Raw genomic sequence first — 12,943 nt, forward strand, 5'->3', positions numbered from 1 at the left:
AAATAATAAAACCGTCTAGTGTCTTTGTTATTAAAGATGATAGAGAAATTTAAAAAACAAAATGTTCACAAAATATGAGACTACAACATAATATTGATGTATACCCTCCTGTGTACCTTTTCCTTCCTACAGGGTGTCTCGAACTTTTGTTTCGGTTAAAACACATGTTAAACTACAAAACCGTCTATTTTATTTATTTATAAAGATATCAAGGACATTAACAAAAGGTTAACAAAACATAAGACTAAAATACGATTCTGGTGTATACTCACATTTGTACCTCGTCCTTCTTACAGTGTGTCTCAAACTTAACATAAGAAAAACATTTATTTTCTTCCACCCGGTATAAGTACAAAAAATAAGTTTGAGTAAACCGTTGCTTCTTCTTCTTAAAGTTCCCTCTCCTATCGGAGGTTGGATATCATAATGGCTATGGTCACTTTGTTGGCTGCTGCTCTGAATAGTTGTAATGAACTACAGTTAAACCATTCTTTAAGGTTCCTCAGCCAGGAGATGCGTCTTCTTCCTATGCCTTTTCTTCCTTGGATCCTTCCTTGCATAATAATTCTCAGCAACTCATATTTTTCTCCTCTAGTAATGTGACCCAAATATTCCAGTTTCCTAGTTTTTATACTTTTCATAATTTCTAACTCCTTATTTACACGTCGTAGCACTTCAACATTGGTAATCCTTTGAACCCACTGAATTTTCAATATTCTTCTGTAACACCACATTTCGAACGCTTCTATTCTTCTTATGTGTTGTCTCTTCAATGTCCAAGCTTCCATTCCGTATAGCAATATAGAAAGTATGTAGCATCTTAGAGCCCTCAATCTGAGAGGCAACTGAAGGTCTTTGTCTTTGTTTGTAAGCAGTTTCTTCATTTTTATAAATGCTTGCCTTGCAGTTTCAATTCGGACTTTAATTTCTTTGCTTTGGTCATTTTTGTCATCAACCCAGGTTCCCATATATGTGTATGTCTTAACTTTTCTATTTGGGTTTGCTCTATCATTAACCTTTCATTTACATGTTCTGTTTTTGAGACAATCATAAATTTAGTTTTTTCCTTGTTTATTTTTAGTCCGTATCGAATGCAATATTCGTTTATTCTATTTAGCAATTCTTGTAGTGATTCCAGGGTGTCTGCCATTATAACGGTGTCATCAGCGAATCTTATGTTATTTACTATTCTTCCGTTTATAGAGATTCCATCACTTAGCTCCGCTATCGCTTCCTGAAATATGGCTTCACTGTACAGGTTAAACAGTAGCGGCGACAGAACACAACCCTGTCTTACTCCTCTCTTTATATCAATATTCTCGGACTCCTGTTCTTCTATCTTTATATTGGCCTTTTGATTCCAATACAGATTGATGATAATTCGTAAATCTCGTCTGTCTATACCTCTGTTTTTCAATAATTCTATTAGTTTTTCATGTCGGACCCTGTCGAACGCTTTTTCGAAGTCGATGAAACAGGAATAAATAACCAGGTTCATATCTAAACATCTTTGAGAGAGGACATTAAACGCAAACAATGCCTCTCTTGTTCTAAGTCCTTTGCGGAACCCAAATTGGGTATCATCCATATCATATTCTAGCTTTCTGTATATTCTTCCATGAATCACCTTTAGAAATATTTTGAGGGTATGGCTTATTAGTGATATTGTCCTATAGTCCGAACAATCTTTGGCGTATATTGTTTTTGGTATTGTTACAAAGGTGGACACCAACCATTTCTGAGGGATTTTTCCGGTTTTATATACTTCATTAAACAGATCCAGTAGTACCGGTAGAGTTTCATCGTCTAGACATTTCAGTAATTCCGCAGATATTTCGTCTGGACCTACAGTTTTTCCGTTTTTTGCGTTTCGTATTGCTTGTTCGATTTCCTCCATTATGATCCTCTGGTCCCGTTTCGCTGTCAATTTCTTCCGGTTCTTGTCTATTATCCTCAAACAGATCTGTTATGTATGTCTTCCACTTTTTTAATTTCTCTTTGACTTCTATAATAATTTTTCCATTTATGTCTTTAAGAAGGCCATCTCTCTTTTTTCGCTGTGTATTTGTGATTTCCTTTATTTTCTTGTGCATGTTAAAGCTATCATACTTTTTAGAATATTCTTCTATTTCACTACATTGATTTGCCAGCCAGGTGGATTTGGCCTCTTTTATTTTCTTTCCTATTAATCTCTGGATTTCCTTGTATTTTGCCTTACTCCTGCCTTTATGTTTCCTTCTTTCCTCCATTAGCTCTAGGATTTCTGAAGTCATCCATCTCTGTTTTTTTATTATTTTTGTGGGTAATATCTTCTTTCCTTCCTCTACTAACGTTTCTTGTATCACGTTCCATTTGTCATTTACATCTGTTGTCTTTATCACGTCTTGTTTGATTTTCTTTAAGTTATCATTTATTTCTGCTTTTAGCCTCTGACGTACAGGTTCTTCTTTTATATTTGAGACATCAAATCGTGGTATATTTGTTTTTATTTGGTATATTAAACCGTTGCACAACTGTGTAAATACTAAAGAAAAATCTAAAATACTAAAAGATAATTAGCGGAATCTGTTATTCTGTTCACGAAAAAATCAACTATTAAAATGAGCATAATTTTCTATACCTATCCCTAATTTATGTCTCGCAGTATATTTGTTTCCGAATATATGTATCCACGCTTTTGATGATTTTATCCATGATTAAATTGAAGAGCATAGGGTCCGCTGCCTTATTCTGCTGCCTATGTCTATATATTCTGTAAGTTGTCCATATATTCCGACTTCCATTTTGATGTTTTGGTAGATGTTTTCAATAGTTTTTATGATATCTAGGGAAACTTCTCTATTATACAGAAATTGGATTACATCCTTGAGTTGTACTCTGTCAAATGCTTTCTTGAAGTCAATCAGACAATAGAGCTTGATGTTAGTATCTATGTTAGGATGTTGACGTTTTCCAATTCTCTTGTTTGCTTTACGTCAACTTTTTTGATAAATAACCATAGGCGGACGATTGAATCTTTATTAATTAAATGCGAGACTACAATTTTAGTATTTATCCCCTCTGTGGCTGAGTGAAAAGAGCGCCTACCTTTGGATCGAAAGGTCTGAATGGTCGTGAGTTCGAATCTCACCAGGGTCAGAAATTTTTCGTTTGCTATAAATTAATAAATGAAAATAGTTTGTGTCCTTGTGGGATCGGTACTGACCGGAGGGACCGCAGACGTTCAGATACAATTAGGGTCTCTTTACAAAGACAAAGACGTCGACTTTGTAAAGTAACAAGACACTTACTCAACACACACACTATACATGACACTAGGTACCTAACTGCAAAAATTCACCGTATGCTTTTTCTCATGAGGATCTTTCAGTGCGTCACAGTTTTTCGATTTCTTTCTAACGCATTAAATTGTATGTGACAGAAAAAAACGCACGTCGGTGATTACATTTCGTCGGTGACATTTATAACATTTATAACATTTATTCTAGTTGTCAATAGATGGCGCCATAATCAAAAATAAAATAATTTGCGAATTATATTATATCTACGAATATAATCTGTACAATTTATAAGACTATACAGATCAACGAAAATACCATTTTATAAATGCAATAAACACAATTGATTTGTTTTTTTGCCAAATTGCAAATAAAATGTGACAACTGTCAGATTTAACTAAAATGTCATGTCACTAAAATGTATATTATCACGGACTTACCTTTTTTTCTGTCATTTGTGACGCACTGAAAAATGCTCATGAAAAGAAGCATACCTACCATGCCAATGGCCATGAGTTGTCGAGGCATTAGCTAAATAAAAAAAATTAGTATTTATTTAATTAATTTATCAAAATCAACTTAAACCCAAACAAAGTTAGTATGATTGAACAGGTATTTTCAATACGGGATATCACTTGCCGTAAGGACCCATTTAAAATTATTGGTCAAAGTGGCTCTATAACGTCATCCGGCCTTATTAGGTCACCTGTTATAACTAATATACGAGGTGGGAGGGGATTTTTGGTATGCACTGTATACGTCGCTTTTTTTAAATTGTATTGTTAAAGTCCCTGCATAGTCCTATGGAAAAAACTTTAAGTATTGTGTCATTTTACGTACGAATATAGAAACGTATGTAATGTGCCACCCTGTATTATATATTTATATAAATATCTAACAAACGATTTATTGAAATGGAACACATTGTACAACCCTCTAATTTGAATATTGTCCAAAAAAATCACTAATAAAAAATCCTTCACAACCGATCGAAAATCATAACTTTGGATTTCCAGAGCACACATTTTAATTGCTTAGAACAGCAGAGCTTATAATTACGAATGGATACGAAGTTAACAAAACAAAAAATTGTGTCCAATTCAATCATGAGATAGCCATAGAGGTGTTAAAAAGGCCATAAAAGACCGTAATGGCCAGATAAATAATAATGGCATCCAGTTTAATGAAGGGGTTGTATCGGAACGGCATGTGTGCCATCTACTGTTCAATAATTCACGGGCTAAATGCCGTTGTTATGAGATAATGGTTATTAAAGCTCAGCATACCCAGTGCATATTACAATATTTGTTATTTTGTCATTTTACCTCCACGATTTCGACGTTCAACTAAATGCCAACATCTGATAAAACATTTCACTTTTAACAGTCTCTCAGCTACGCTGTTCGTCGGATATTTACGATAAGGAGATTTAATATTTTTTAAAATTTCGTAAAGTATGTACCTATTAGTTAATTGAACCATATATTAAGACTCAAAATAAACTAAATAAAAAATATAAATATCAGAGAGAAACAAATATGCACTCTCTGAGCGATATCCTATAAGGACTGAAACCGGTCAACAATAAGACGACTCTGGTTTCATTTTACAACGAAATAATTATTTATTTATATTAGTTTTACTCCTATTCTGAGTATGGGGGACTAATCTTCGATGGAATTTTACCAGCTGGATAGGCGGGAAGTGAGATTTAACAACTTAGATCTTCCTCGGCCTTCTTTTCGCCGGCAATTCGTTGGCTTGCAAATTTTAGAAACCACGAAATTGTTACCAAAAAATTGTGTCCCAATAGTTTGAGATTAACATCAACTCAACCTTTTACTGATTTAATTTCACATTTTCACCTATCTTTCTCATCTTCTTACCTATCATCACCATCATTTGGTAGCCGGTTGTGGTCGGACTCCTGTGGTTCTCAGTCTCTCTCTCATTTCTTTCACCAATCTCAACCACTCTGCTGTCTGATATTTACAATTCCACAACTTGATAGCATCCATTTACTTTTCACAATCTAATCTTAACTTTTTAACATAAGAATAGTATATTGTACAACAAGAGAGAAAAAATACATATTTCTCACGAGCGCAGAAGTTTGTTGGCACGAGCCTAGGCACGAGGCGAGTGCCGCAAATCAAGCGAGAGAGAAATGTGTTATTTTCTCTCGTGTTGTACACAGTACCTTTTCTATGGATGCGTTTTTGTCAAGAGTTCAAACTTCAAAATTAAATAATTTAGGTGCTTTTAGGTATATTATGTATATGCCTAAATTGAAATAAAATACATATTATACACATAGGTATTTAATTTTCTTAATATTTATATACTTTATTTATTTAAAATTATAATTCACGGTTGAAGAGTCTTAAAAGGTAATTTTTGATAAGTTTTGACAAGTTGTTTGACATTTTGTTTGACAAAAATAATTGTGTTTGTATTGTGCATGTTACCATGGAAATGGCGATCATATGTATGTATAGTATTTTTACTACAAAAGCGATATTACGTAGGTCAAAATTTTTGACACAAGAAGCTGTCAAAACATTAGAATGTGACTTTTCATTATGTATTGCCATGTTTATAATAAACATGGCAATAATGAAAAGTCACATTCTAATGTTTTGACAGTTCCCTTACGTAAAAAATTTTGACCTACGTAATATCGCTTTTGTAGTAAAAATACTATAAACCGGCGGTGAACCCGTGAGAAAAAATATTTCTCACTGCAATGGCCGACTTTTCACACTGCCTGAGAAGTTGTTGGTTTTGAATGTATGTAAGTAGTGAGAGAAGTTGCAAATGGTATAGCATCCATAGAAAAAACATTTTTTTCCCTTTTTAATTTTGAAACAACAACTTTTACTCAACACCTTCTTTCTTTATTTTCTCCATAAAGGTAATAACTTAGAAAAATCTTACTTAAATTTTTCATTGTCCTAGATATACACATATATGGACAGAATAATATTTTTCTAAATCTTTTTATAACAACTATCAGTCCTAATCAGTGTGGAGTAAACCTCACATACCCCATAAACTTTAATATAGTATGAATTTCAGATAAATTAATTCATCCTCCATATCAATATTAAAATATTAGACATATAGAGCTCATTGTCTCATAATTTTACCATTAGCCATTCATACCTTTGTTGCCTTTCTCATTTCATTCAGTTAGGTACCTACTTTAATCATCTTCGTGCTGGATGTCAAATAACTGCACACTTATAAGAGTGGCAACTTCAACCTAGACATTGCCTTCACTATGTTTAATAGTATTGAAAAAATATTCACTTATTTTCTCTGCCCTAAATGCATTAGATCATATGGGCAAATTATTATTTTTCAACTATTAAAACAAAAATAAGATCTTCATTTTATTTAAGAGGATCGGTACGTATTTTCGGCTGCAATGCTATTCAAATGGGGATTCATTTTTTTCAAATCCTGAGAAAACTAATTAGTATTTTTGAAAAATTTAAACGCAGAATGAAAGATTACGTTATTAGCGAGGGCCGAAAGTCCCTGAGAACTTCTATAATGTTTATTTTAATAAGTTACAGGGGTGAAAAAACTAAGAGAAAATTTAGTGTGATTTTTAATTTCAAATATCTCATTCAAAATAAACTTTTCATTTATTCTAAGGGACTTTCGGCCCTCGGTAATAATTTAGTCTTTCATTCTGCGTTTAAATTTTTCAAAAATATTTATTGGTTTTTTCAGGATTTGAAAAAAATGAACACAATGCCGTGGTAATATTTTCCAAATCTGTCTTTGTCTTACAACGCACTCAACCGAAAATAATATTGTCAGCATATATTGTCAGTCAGACACTGACAATCAGTGACAATTTTAAATATTTGACATTGCATCGGGAATATTTTGAGAAATTGATTAAATATTATTGATATATAGTGTATTTGATAAATAATTGATTTAAGACGTGAACTTAATAAAAAGTTATTTATTGTGTATTATTTGTGGAAGATCCAAGCAGAGAATACATCAGATATATCCTGTGATCCAAGTATTTTGTTGTTAGAGATGTTCAAAATTGTAAGCGTTCCAAAATAACAACATATTATTAAAAAATCACTTTAACACTTTTCCTCTTTTCTCGATTGATTATTAGTTTTTGTTGTACAAATAAATTATTACAATCACTGAAAACATAGTTAGTGAAAAAATTATCACATTTATTAACTGAATTAATAATTTGCAATTATAAAAATAACAGTTATCCAAGAACATTCAAAAGCCATCTCTTTAAATTAATTATGACATTTTCAAGTAGAATGACATTCTAATAATGTTTACATATCCACACCAGTGTGAATTTTACTACACGTAATTTGCCGTGTAAAGACAGAAAAAGTAGGGATACACGTAAAATATTTGCGAATTATGTACCCATAGCCTTAAAATACACTCATGTATGGTTGGTTGCCTATTTTTTATAATGCACTTATTAAACCCCACTGACAATTGGTTTTCAAATAACGTTACTTCCACTTTGTATATCATTCTTGGTAGTTTAATAGTGAATACTTATAATCCCAGCATATGATGTTTGTTGTTATTATCGTATTTTGCTACAAATAAATTTTTTAAAACAATTGGCTAGTGTACCTAACTACATATCAGTTCACAAATCTTCATGTTGGACCGTCTGTCTTGTGCTGTCATCAGTCAGAAACGCTTTCTTACCTGTCAACTGTAATTAGGGATTCCAATCTGTGATTCCAATGAACTGTCAGTGGTGGCCGGTGGATGGCTAAACTGACATGGCCATAGACATAGTTAAGGGGGGTGGTCATGGCGTATCTAATGTTTACCTTGAATATTGACAAATTTGTAAAGAATATCCTGTTTGGTTTTGTTTTTTTGTTAATTGTGTAGCGAAATTTGTGAAATTGTGATAGCAAATTAAATATGAAGTGGTTTAAACATTGGATACGCCTATGGATGACAGTTTCGCCATCCAGCAGCCATATTATATCACGTGATTTGGAATGCCTAATTAGTGGTCTTCATGCCCCGCGCACTCTAATAAAAAACATGTAATCGTATTTATTTTCCTTCCATTTTGTCAGAGGCGCTGATGTCGGCATTGTGATTGGTGGAACATGACTTTTGACAAATCCTGCGCTATCTGTGAATCTGTGTTCAGTGTTCGTGTTCGTTCGTTCGTTGTCGTTCAGTTATTTTATATGGTCGGTTATGTGATGTGTTTGTGTCACCATAAAAAGCTGATATTCAGTCGTGTTTTTTGATATTTTTGTTATTTTGTAATCGAGTACCTTTTTAAAGGTAAGTTTTTCTGATTGTAAGGTAGAGATTTTCTGATTGTAGGTACCGTTTATCCAACAGTTTTAAAATACACACTTTATTTCGCGTTTTGTTGTTAGGTCTAATGGCTCCGTTCAGCTGTTGTGTGCAGACGGTGAAAAAATTCAACAAGTAAACATTTATTTAATCCAAATTAAATACTCATATTTCTATGTAAAATGTCACATTATTGTATAAATAAATAATTAAGAAACACAAGTTGTTTGTGTTTTACCTTTATTGTCCACTTGAATAAAATAATATGAAATATTGGAAGTACCGTATGGAGGCTATGATGTACCTAGCATGGAGGCTAGATTACGCTACCCTTCCTATCCAATCAACAACAAGAACGTTTAAAATTTCACACCTATCATGTCGAAGCTACAGACCACTTATGTGGAGGCCAGATTTGTAGTATCCTTCCATTTAACCAGGTGCTGAGATGGCGCTGAAATACGTGACATGTTTTTTAAAGAGTAAGATCGCATTCTACCAAATCACACAACACTTTTTTCTATGGTTGGCTTTCACCTTTCTCTTTGTGAAGACAGAGAAATCAACTCAACCACCCACATACACGTGATAGAGTCATATAATGCTATGAGGTATATCTTTTTCATTTTCACCCATCGCCAGGGTTTAACAAAATACACGCCAATGTAAGACTTTTGGTCGGCGTTTTAAGGGTTTTAACCTATGTATTTTTGGTGGTTTAGCATGTAGAGCTTGTAAGTATAACCTAATTTTTTATCTTGGTCAACCTTTAAATTTTTTTACTCTTGTCTTCACTAATTATGGTTGTACTTATTTTAGTCTTAGAACACTGATGATGCTCTCTTTAGAGCGAAAACGTTCTGTCTTTTAATCTAGCCCTTTATTGGGATTTTAATAAATATACCTTTTACACAGAAGTTTTTCTTCAATTTTTGTAATTAATGGTATACAGCCAGTTACGGGAAATTTTTCCTTATGGATTCCAATAGTTTTATTTTTGATATTATTTTTAATTTTATTAAAAGCAAAACTCACACTTGTAAAAAATATAACTTTTCACTACTGTATAAATATCCGCTTTTTAAGCATCAATTTAAATGTATACATTTTTTGACGTTTTTTGCTGTAAATTTAAAAAAAGGATTGACATGACATTTTTGGCATCCGCATGTTAAAGAAAAAAGTGATATTGTGCCGATGTGTGCTTTTGCCGTGGGGGTGAGTTTCACCCCCTCTCGGGGGTAAAAACATACGTTCAGAATAAGTCCCGAATTCGATAAACTGACTAATTCTAAGCAAATTTTATTCTACAAAATTTTTTTCACTAAGTGAATACTTTTCGAGTTATTTGCGAGTGAATATGTTCATCTTCAACAAAAAAACAAGTAAAGTAACTATTTTATCTAAAAAAACATTCTTAGAAAAAATATAGCCAGTAAAAAAGAGAAAAAACTGGTGTATGTATGAAGTCTCTAGACCTAGCAGAAGCAGAGTTAGAGTAAAGCTAAAGAAAAATAGGTTCATATTCGCCAAATTCCAAATAGAATATTTCAACGTGAAATAACCAAAAACTGAAGCACTTTTTGGAGAAAACTCATTACAACTTTTTTAAAGCGTTTAAAAAAGCTTTATTTATGTTTTTGTAAAAAAGATTCTAGCATCAAATGCAAGCAAGTTACGCTCAGTTGCTCCCTTTTGTTTTGGAAAAAAAATCGGAAAAATCACCCCCTAATTAGCAACTTAGGAGAACTGATGATAAACATCTGCAAGAATAACGAACTTCGAATAAACAACACCTTTTTTGACCACAAAGACCAACACAAATATACATTCAATAATACCCGTGGACATAATCTATGATAGATTATGTTGTAAGTAACAGAGATATACATCCATCAAAAATAATTGACGTAAGATGCCTCAACTCAGCAGATGTAGGTAGTGACCAAAGCCTAGTATTATGTAAAATTAGAATCACCATGAAAAGTTTCACACCTAAAAGAGTGGCAACAACACAAACAAAAATCAAAGTCGAAGGACTAATATAGAAGTACCTACTTATATAGAGTACTTATATAGAAAAAGAATATCAGAGAAGATTGCTGATAATGAAATATTAGAAAACGATAACATCGAGGAAAGCTGGGAAAAACTCAAAAGTAACATAATTAACGCAGCAACAGAATCACTTGGAGAGAGGAAAGTAACGAATACCAATATATCAAAAAAGAAAACCCCATGGTTTCGAGAGGAAGTGAAGATAAAATGTGAAGAAAAAAAGAAAGCCTTTTTACAATACAGAACACAACAAACACAACAGGCATACAACCACTATAAAAGAATTAGAAACGAAACAAACACTTTAGTCAGACAAATAAAAAGAGAAACTGGGAGAGTTTCTCAAAACAGATGGAACACGACTTCTACGGAACACAAAAGGAAATATGAAGAATGATCAGTGGACAAAGAAAAGAGATGAACGAACTAATAAAAACGAACCACATCCAGAAGGAAACTTGGGCAGACTATTTTCGATCTCTGTTTGCTAAAGATAACGATAACGAACCACCAACACCTGAAGTGACAACAAACGAAGAAATAAATATTGAAGAAGCAGAGGTCACGGAAGCATTAAGGAAATTAGAAAATAGAAAATCACCAGGAGAGGACCGAATATCGAATTAACTCCTAATAGTTCAGAGAAATAAGGAAAAAAAATATCGTGTTGGTGACACATCTCCCTCCAGGCTGAAACCAAATTTTTCGAGTAATATGGTCATCTATAATAATAACCTATATGTTTCCTGCAGCCGATTTTGATGATATACATAGTTATAAACAAATAAAAATCAAAAAACGGTAAATTTTCGCTTTTTTCGTCTCTTACTAAAAAATTGGGCATTTTAAACAAATTTGAGAGTAATAAACTCATAAACCGTATAAAAAACTTCAATATGGCGTTCGCTGAATATGTCTATCCTTATTGGTTACTTAGAAAATTGCCAAATAAATCATAAATTTTGAGTTTTTATAAATATTCATAACTTATGTAAAAATTAACCTAGAACCTTCTTATTACATGGAATGCTGAGACTTATGGTGCTTAAATTACACCCTAAATTACAAAGCAATTGGTCAAATAGTTTAAAAGTTATTTAATTTGTTTATCCAAAATTAATTTTTTTTGCAACACTGTAAGTCAGAAAATGATGAAGTTACAGTAATATTTTGGATAGTTTATGAAAGAAGAAAATTTACAGTATTAATTTAATTTAAAAAAAATGACAAAAAATAATTATAGATATTGCAAAATAATTTTGCAAAAGCATGTGAATTAAAAAAATGGGGGGCTAACTTTTTCCTTAAATGTCCTAGAACAGTTGTTGTTTTTCTTTCTAAATGTGTATAAAAATTCAGTCTTTCTAAATATGAAAAAATAATTTTTCTACGGGTAACGGTTAAAAAGTTATTCTAATTGTTTATAAGTAAGCAAAAAATGGACATGTTTTTGCAAAATAATTTTACACTGTTTAAAATTATTTTTTGTCATTTATTTTTAATTAAGGTAATAGTATAAATGTTCTTCTTTCATAAACTGTCCGAAGTATTATTGTAACCTCATAATTTTCTGACTTGTAGTGTTGCAAAAAAAATGAATTTGGGAAAAATAAATTAAATAACTTTTAAACTATTTGGCCAATCGCTTTGAAATTTAAAATATAATTTAAGTACAAGAAGTCTCGGCATTCCACGTAATAAGAAGATTCTAAGTTAATTTTTACCTAAGTTACGAATATTTATAAAAACTCACTATTTATGATTTATTTTGCAACTTTCTAAGCAACCAATAAGGTTGGACTTATTCAGCGAATTCCATATTGAAGTTTTTTATACGATTTATGAGTTTCTTACTCTCAAATTTATTTAAAGTGCTTAACTTTTTGGTAATAGACGAAAAAAGCGATAATTTACCGTTTTTCGATCTTCATTTGTTTATAACTATGTATATCACCAAAATCGGCTGCAGGAAACATATAGGTTAATAATATAGATGTCCATACTACTCAAAAAATTTGGTTTCGGCCTGGAGGGGGATGTGTCACGAGAAAAACCTTATTTCTCTGGACTATAAAGTATGGAGGACAAGACCTGACCAAACAATTATTAAAACTAATCCAAAAAATAATAGAACAAAACAGAATACCACAAGAATGGAGATCAAGCATCCTAATGCCTCTCTTCAAAAAGGGAGAAAAATCGGACCCATATAATTACAGAGGAATTAATTTATTAAACACAACACTAAAATTAACGACCAAAGT

General features: G+C 32.2%; 1 protein-coding gene across 1 annotated transcript in view; it reads left to right on the plus strand.

Moving 5' to 3' along the window:
• Positions 1 to 12,943, plus strand: part of LOC126886236 (uncharacterized) — a 144,685-nt gene that overhangs the window by 26,447 nt on the left and 105,295 nt on the right. The gene's annotated exons all lie outside the window — the stretch shown is intronic.

This window comes from Diabrotica virgifera, chromosome 6 (genome assembly GCF_917563875.1).
Source record: "Diabrotica virgifera virgifera chromosome 6, PGI_DIABVI_V3a".
Taxonomy (NCBI): domain Eukaryota; kingdom Metazoa; phylum Arthropoda; class Insecta; order Coleoptera; family Chrysomelidae; genus Diabrotica; species Diabrotica virgifera.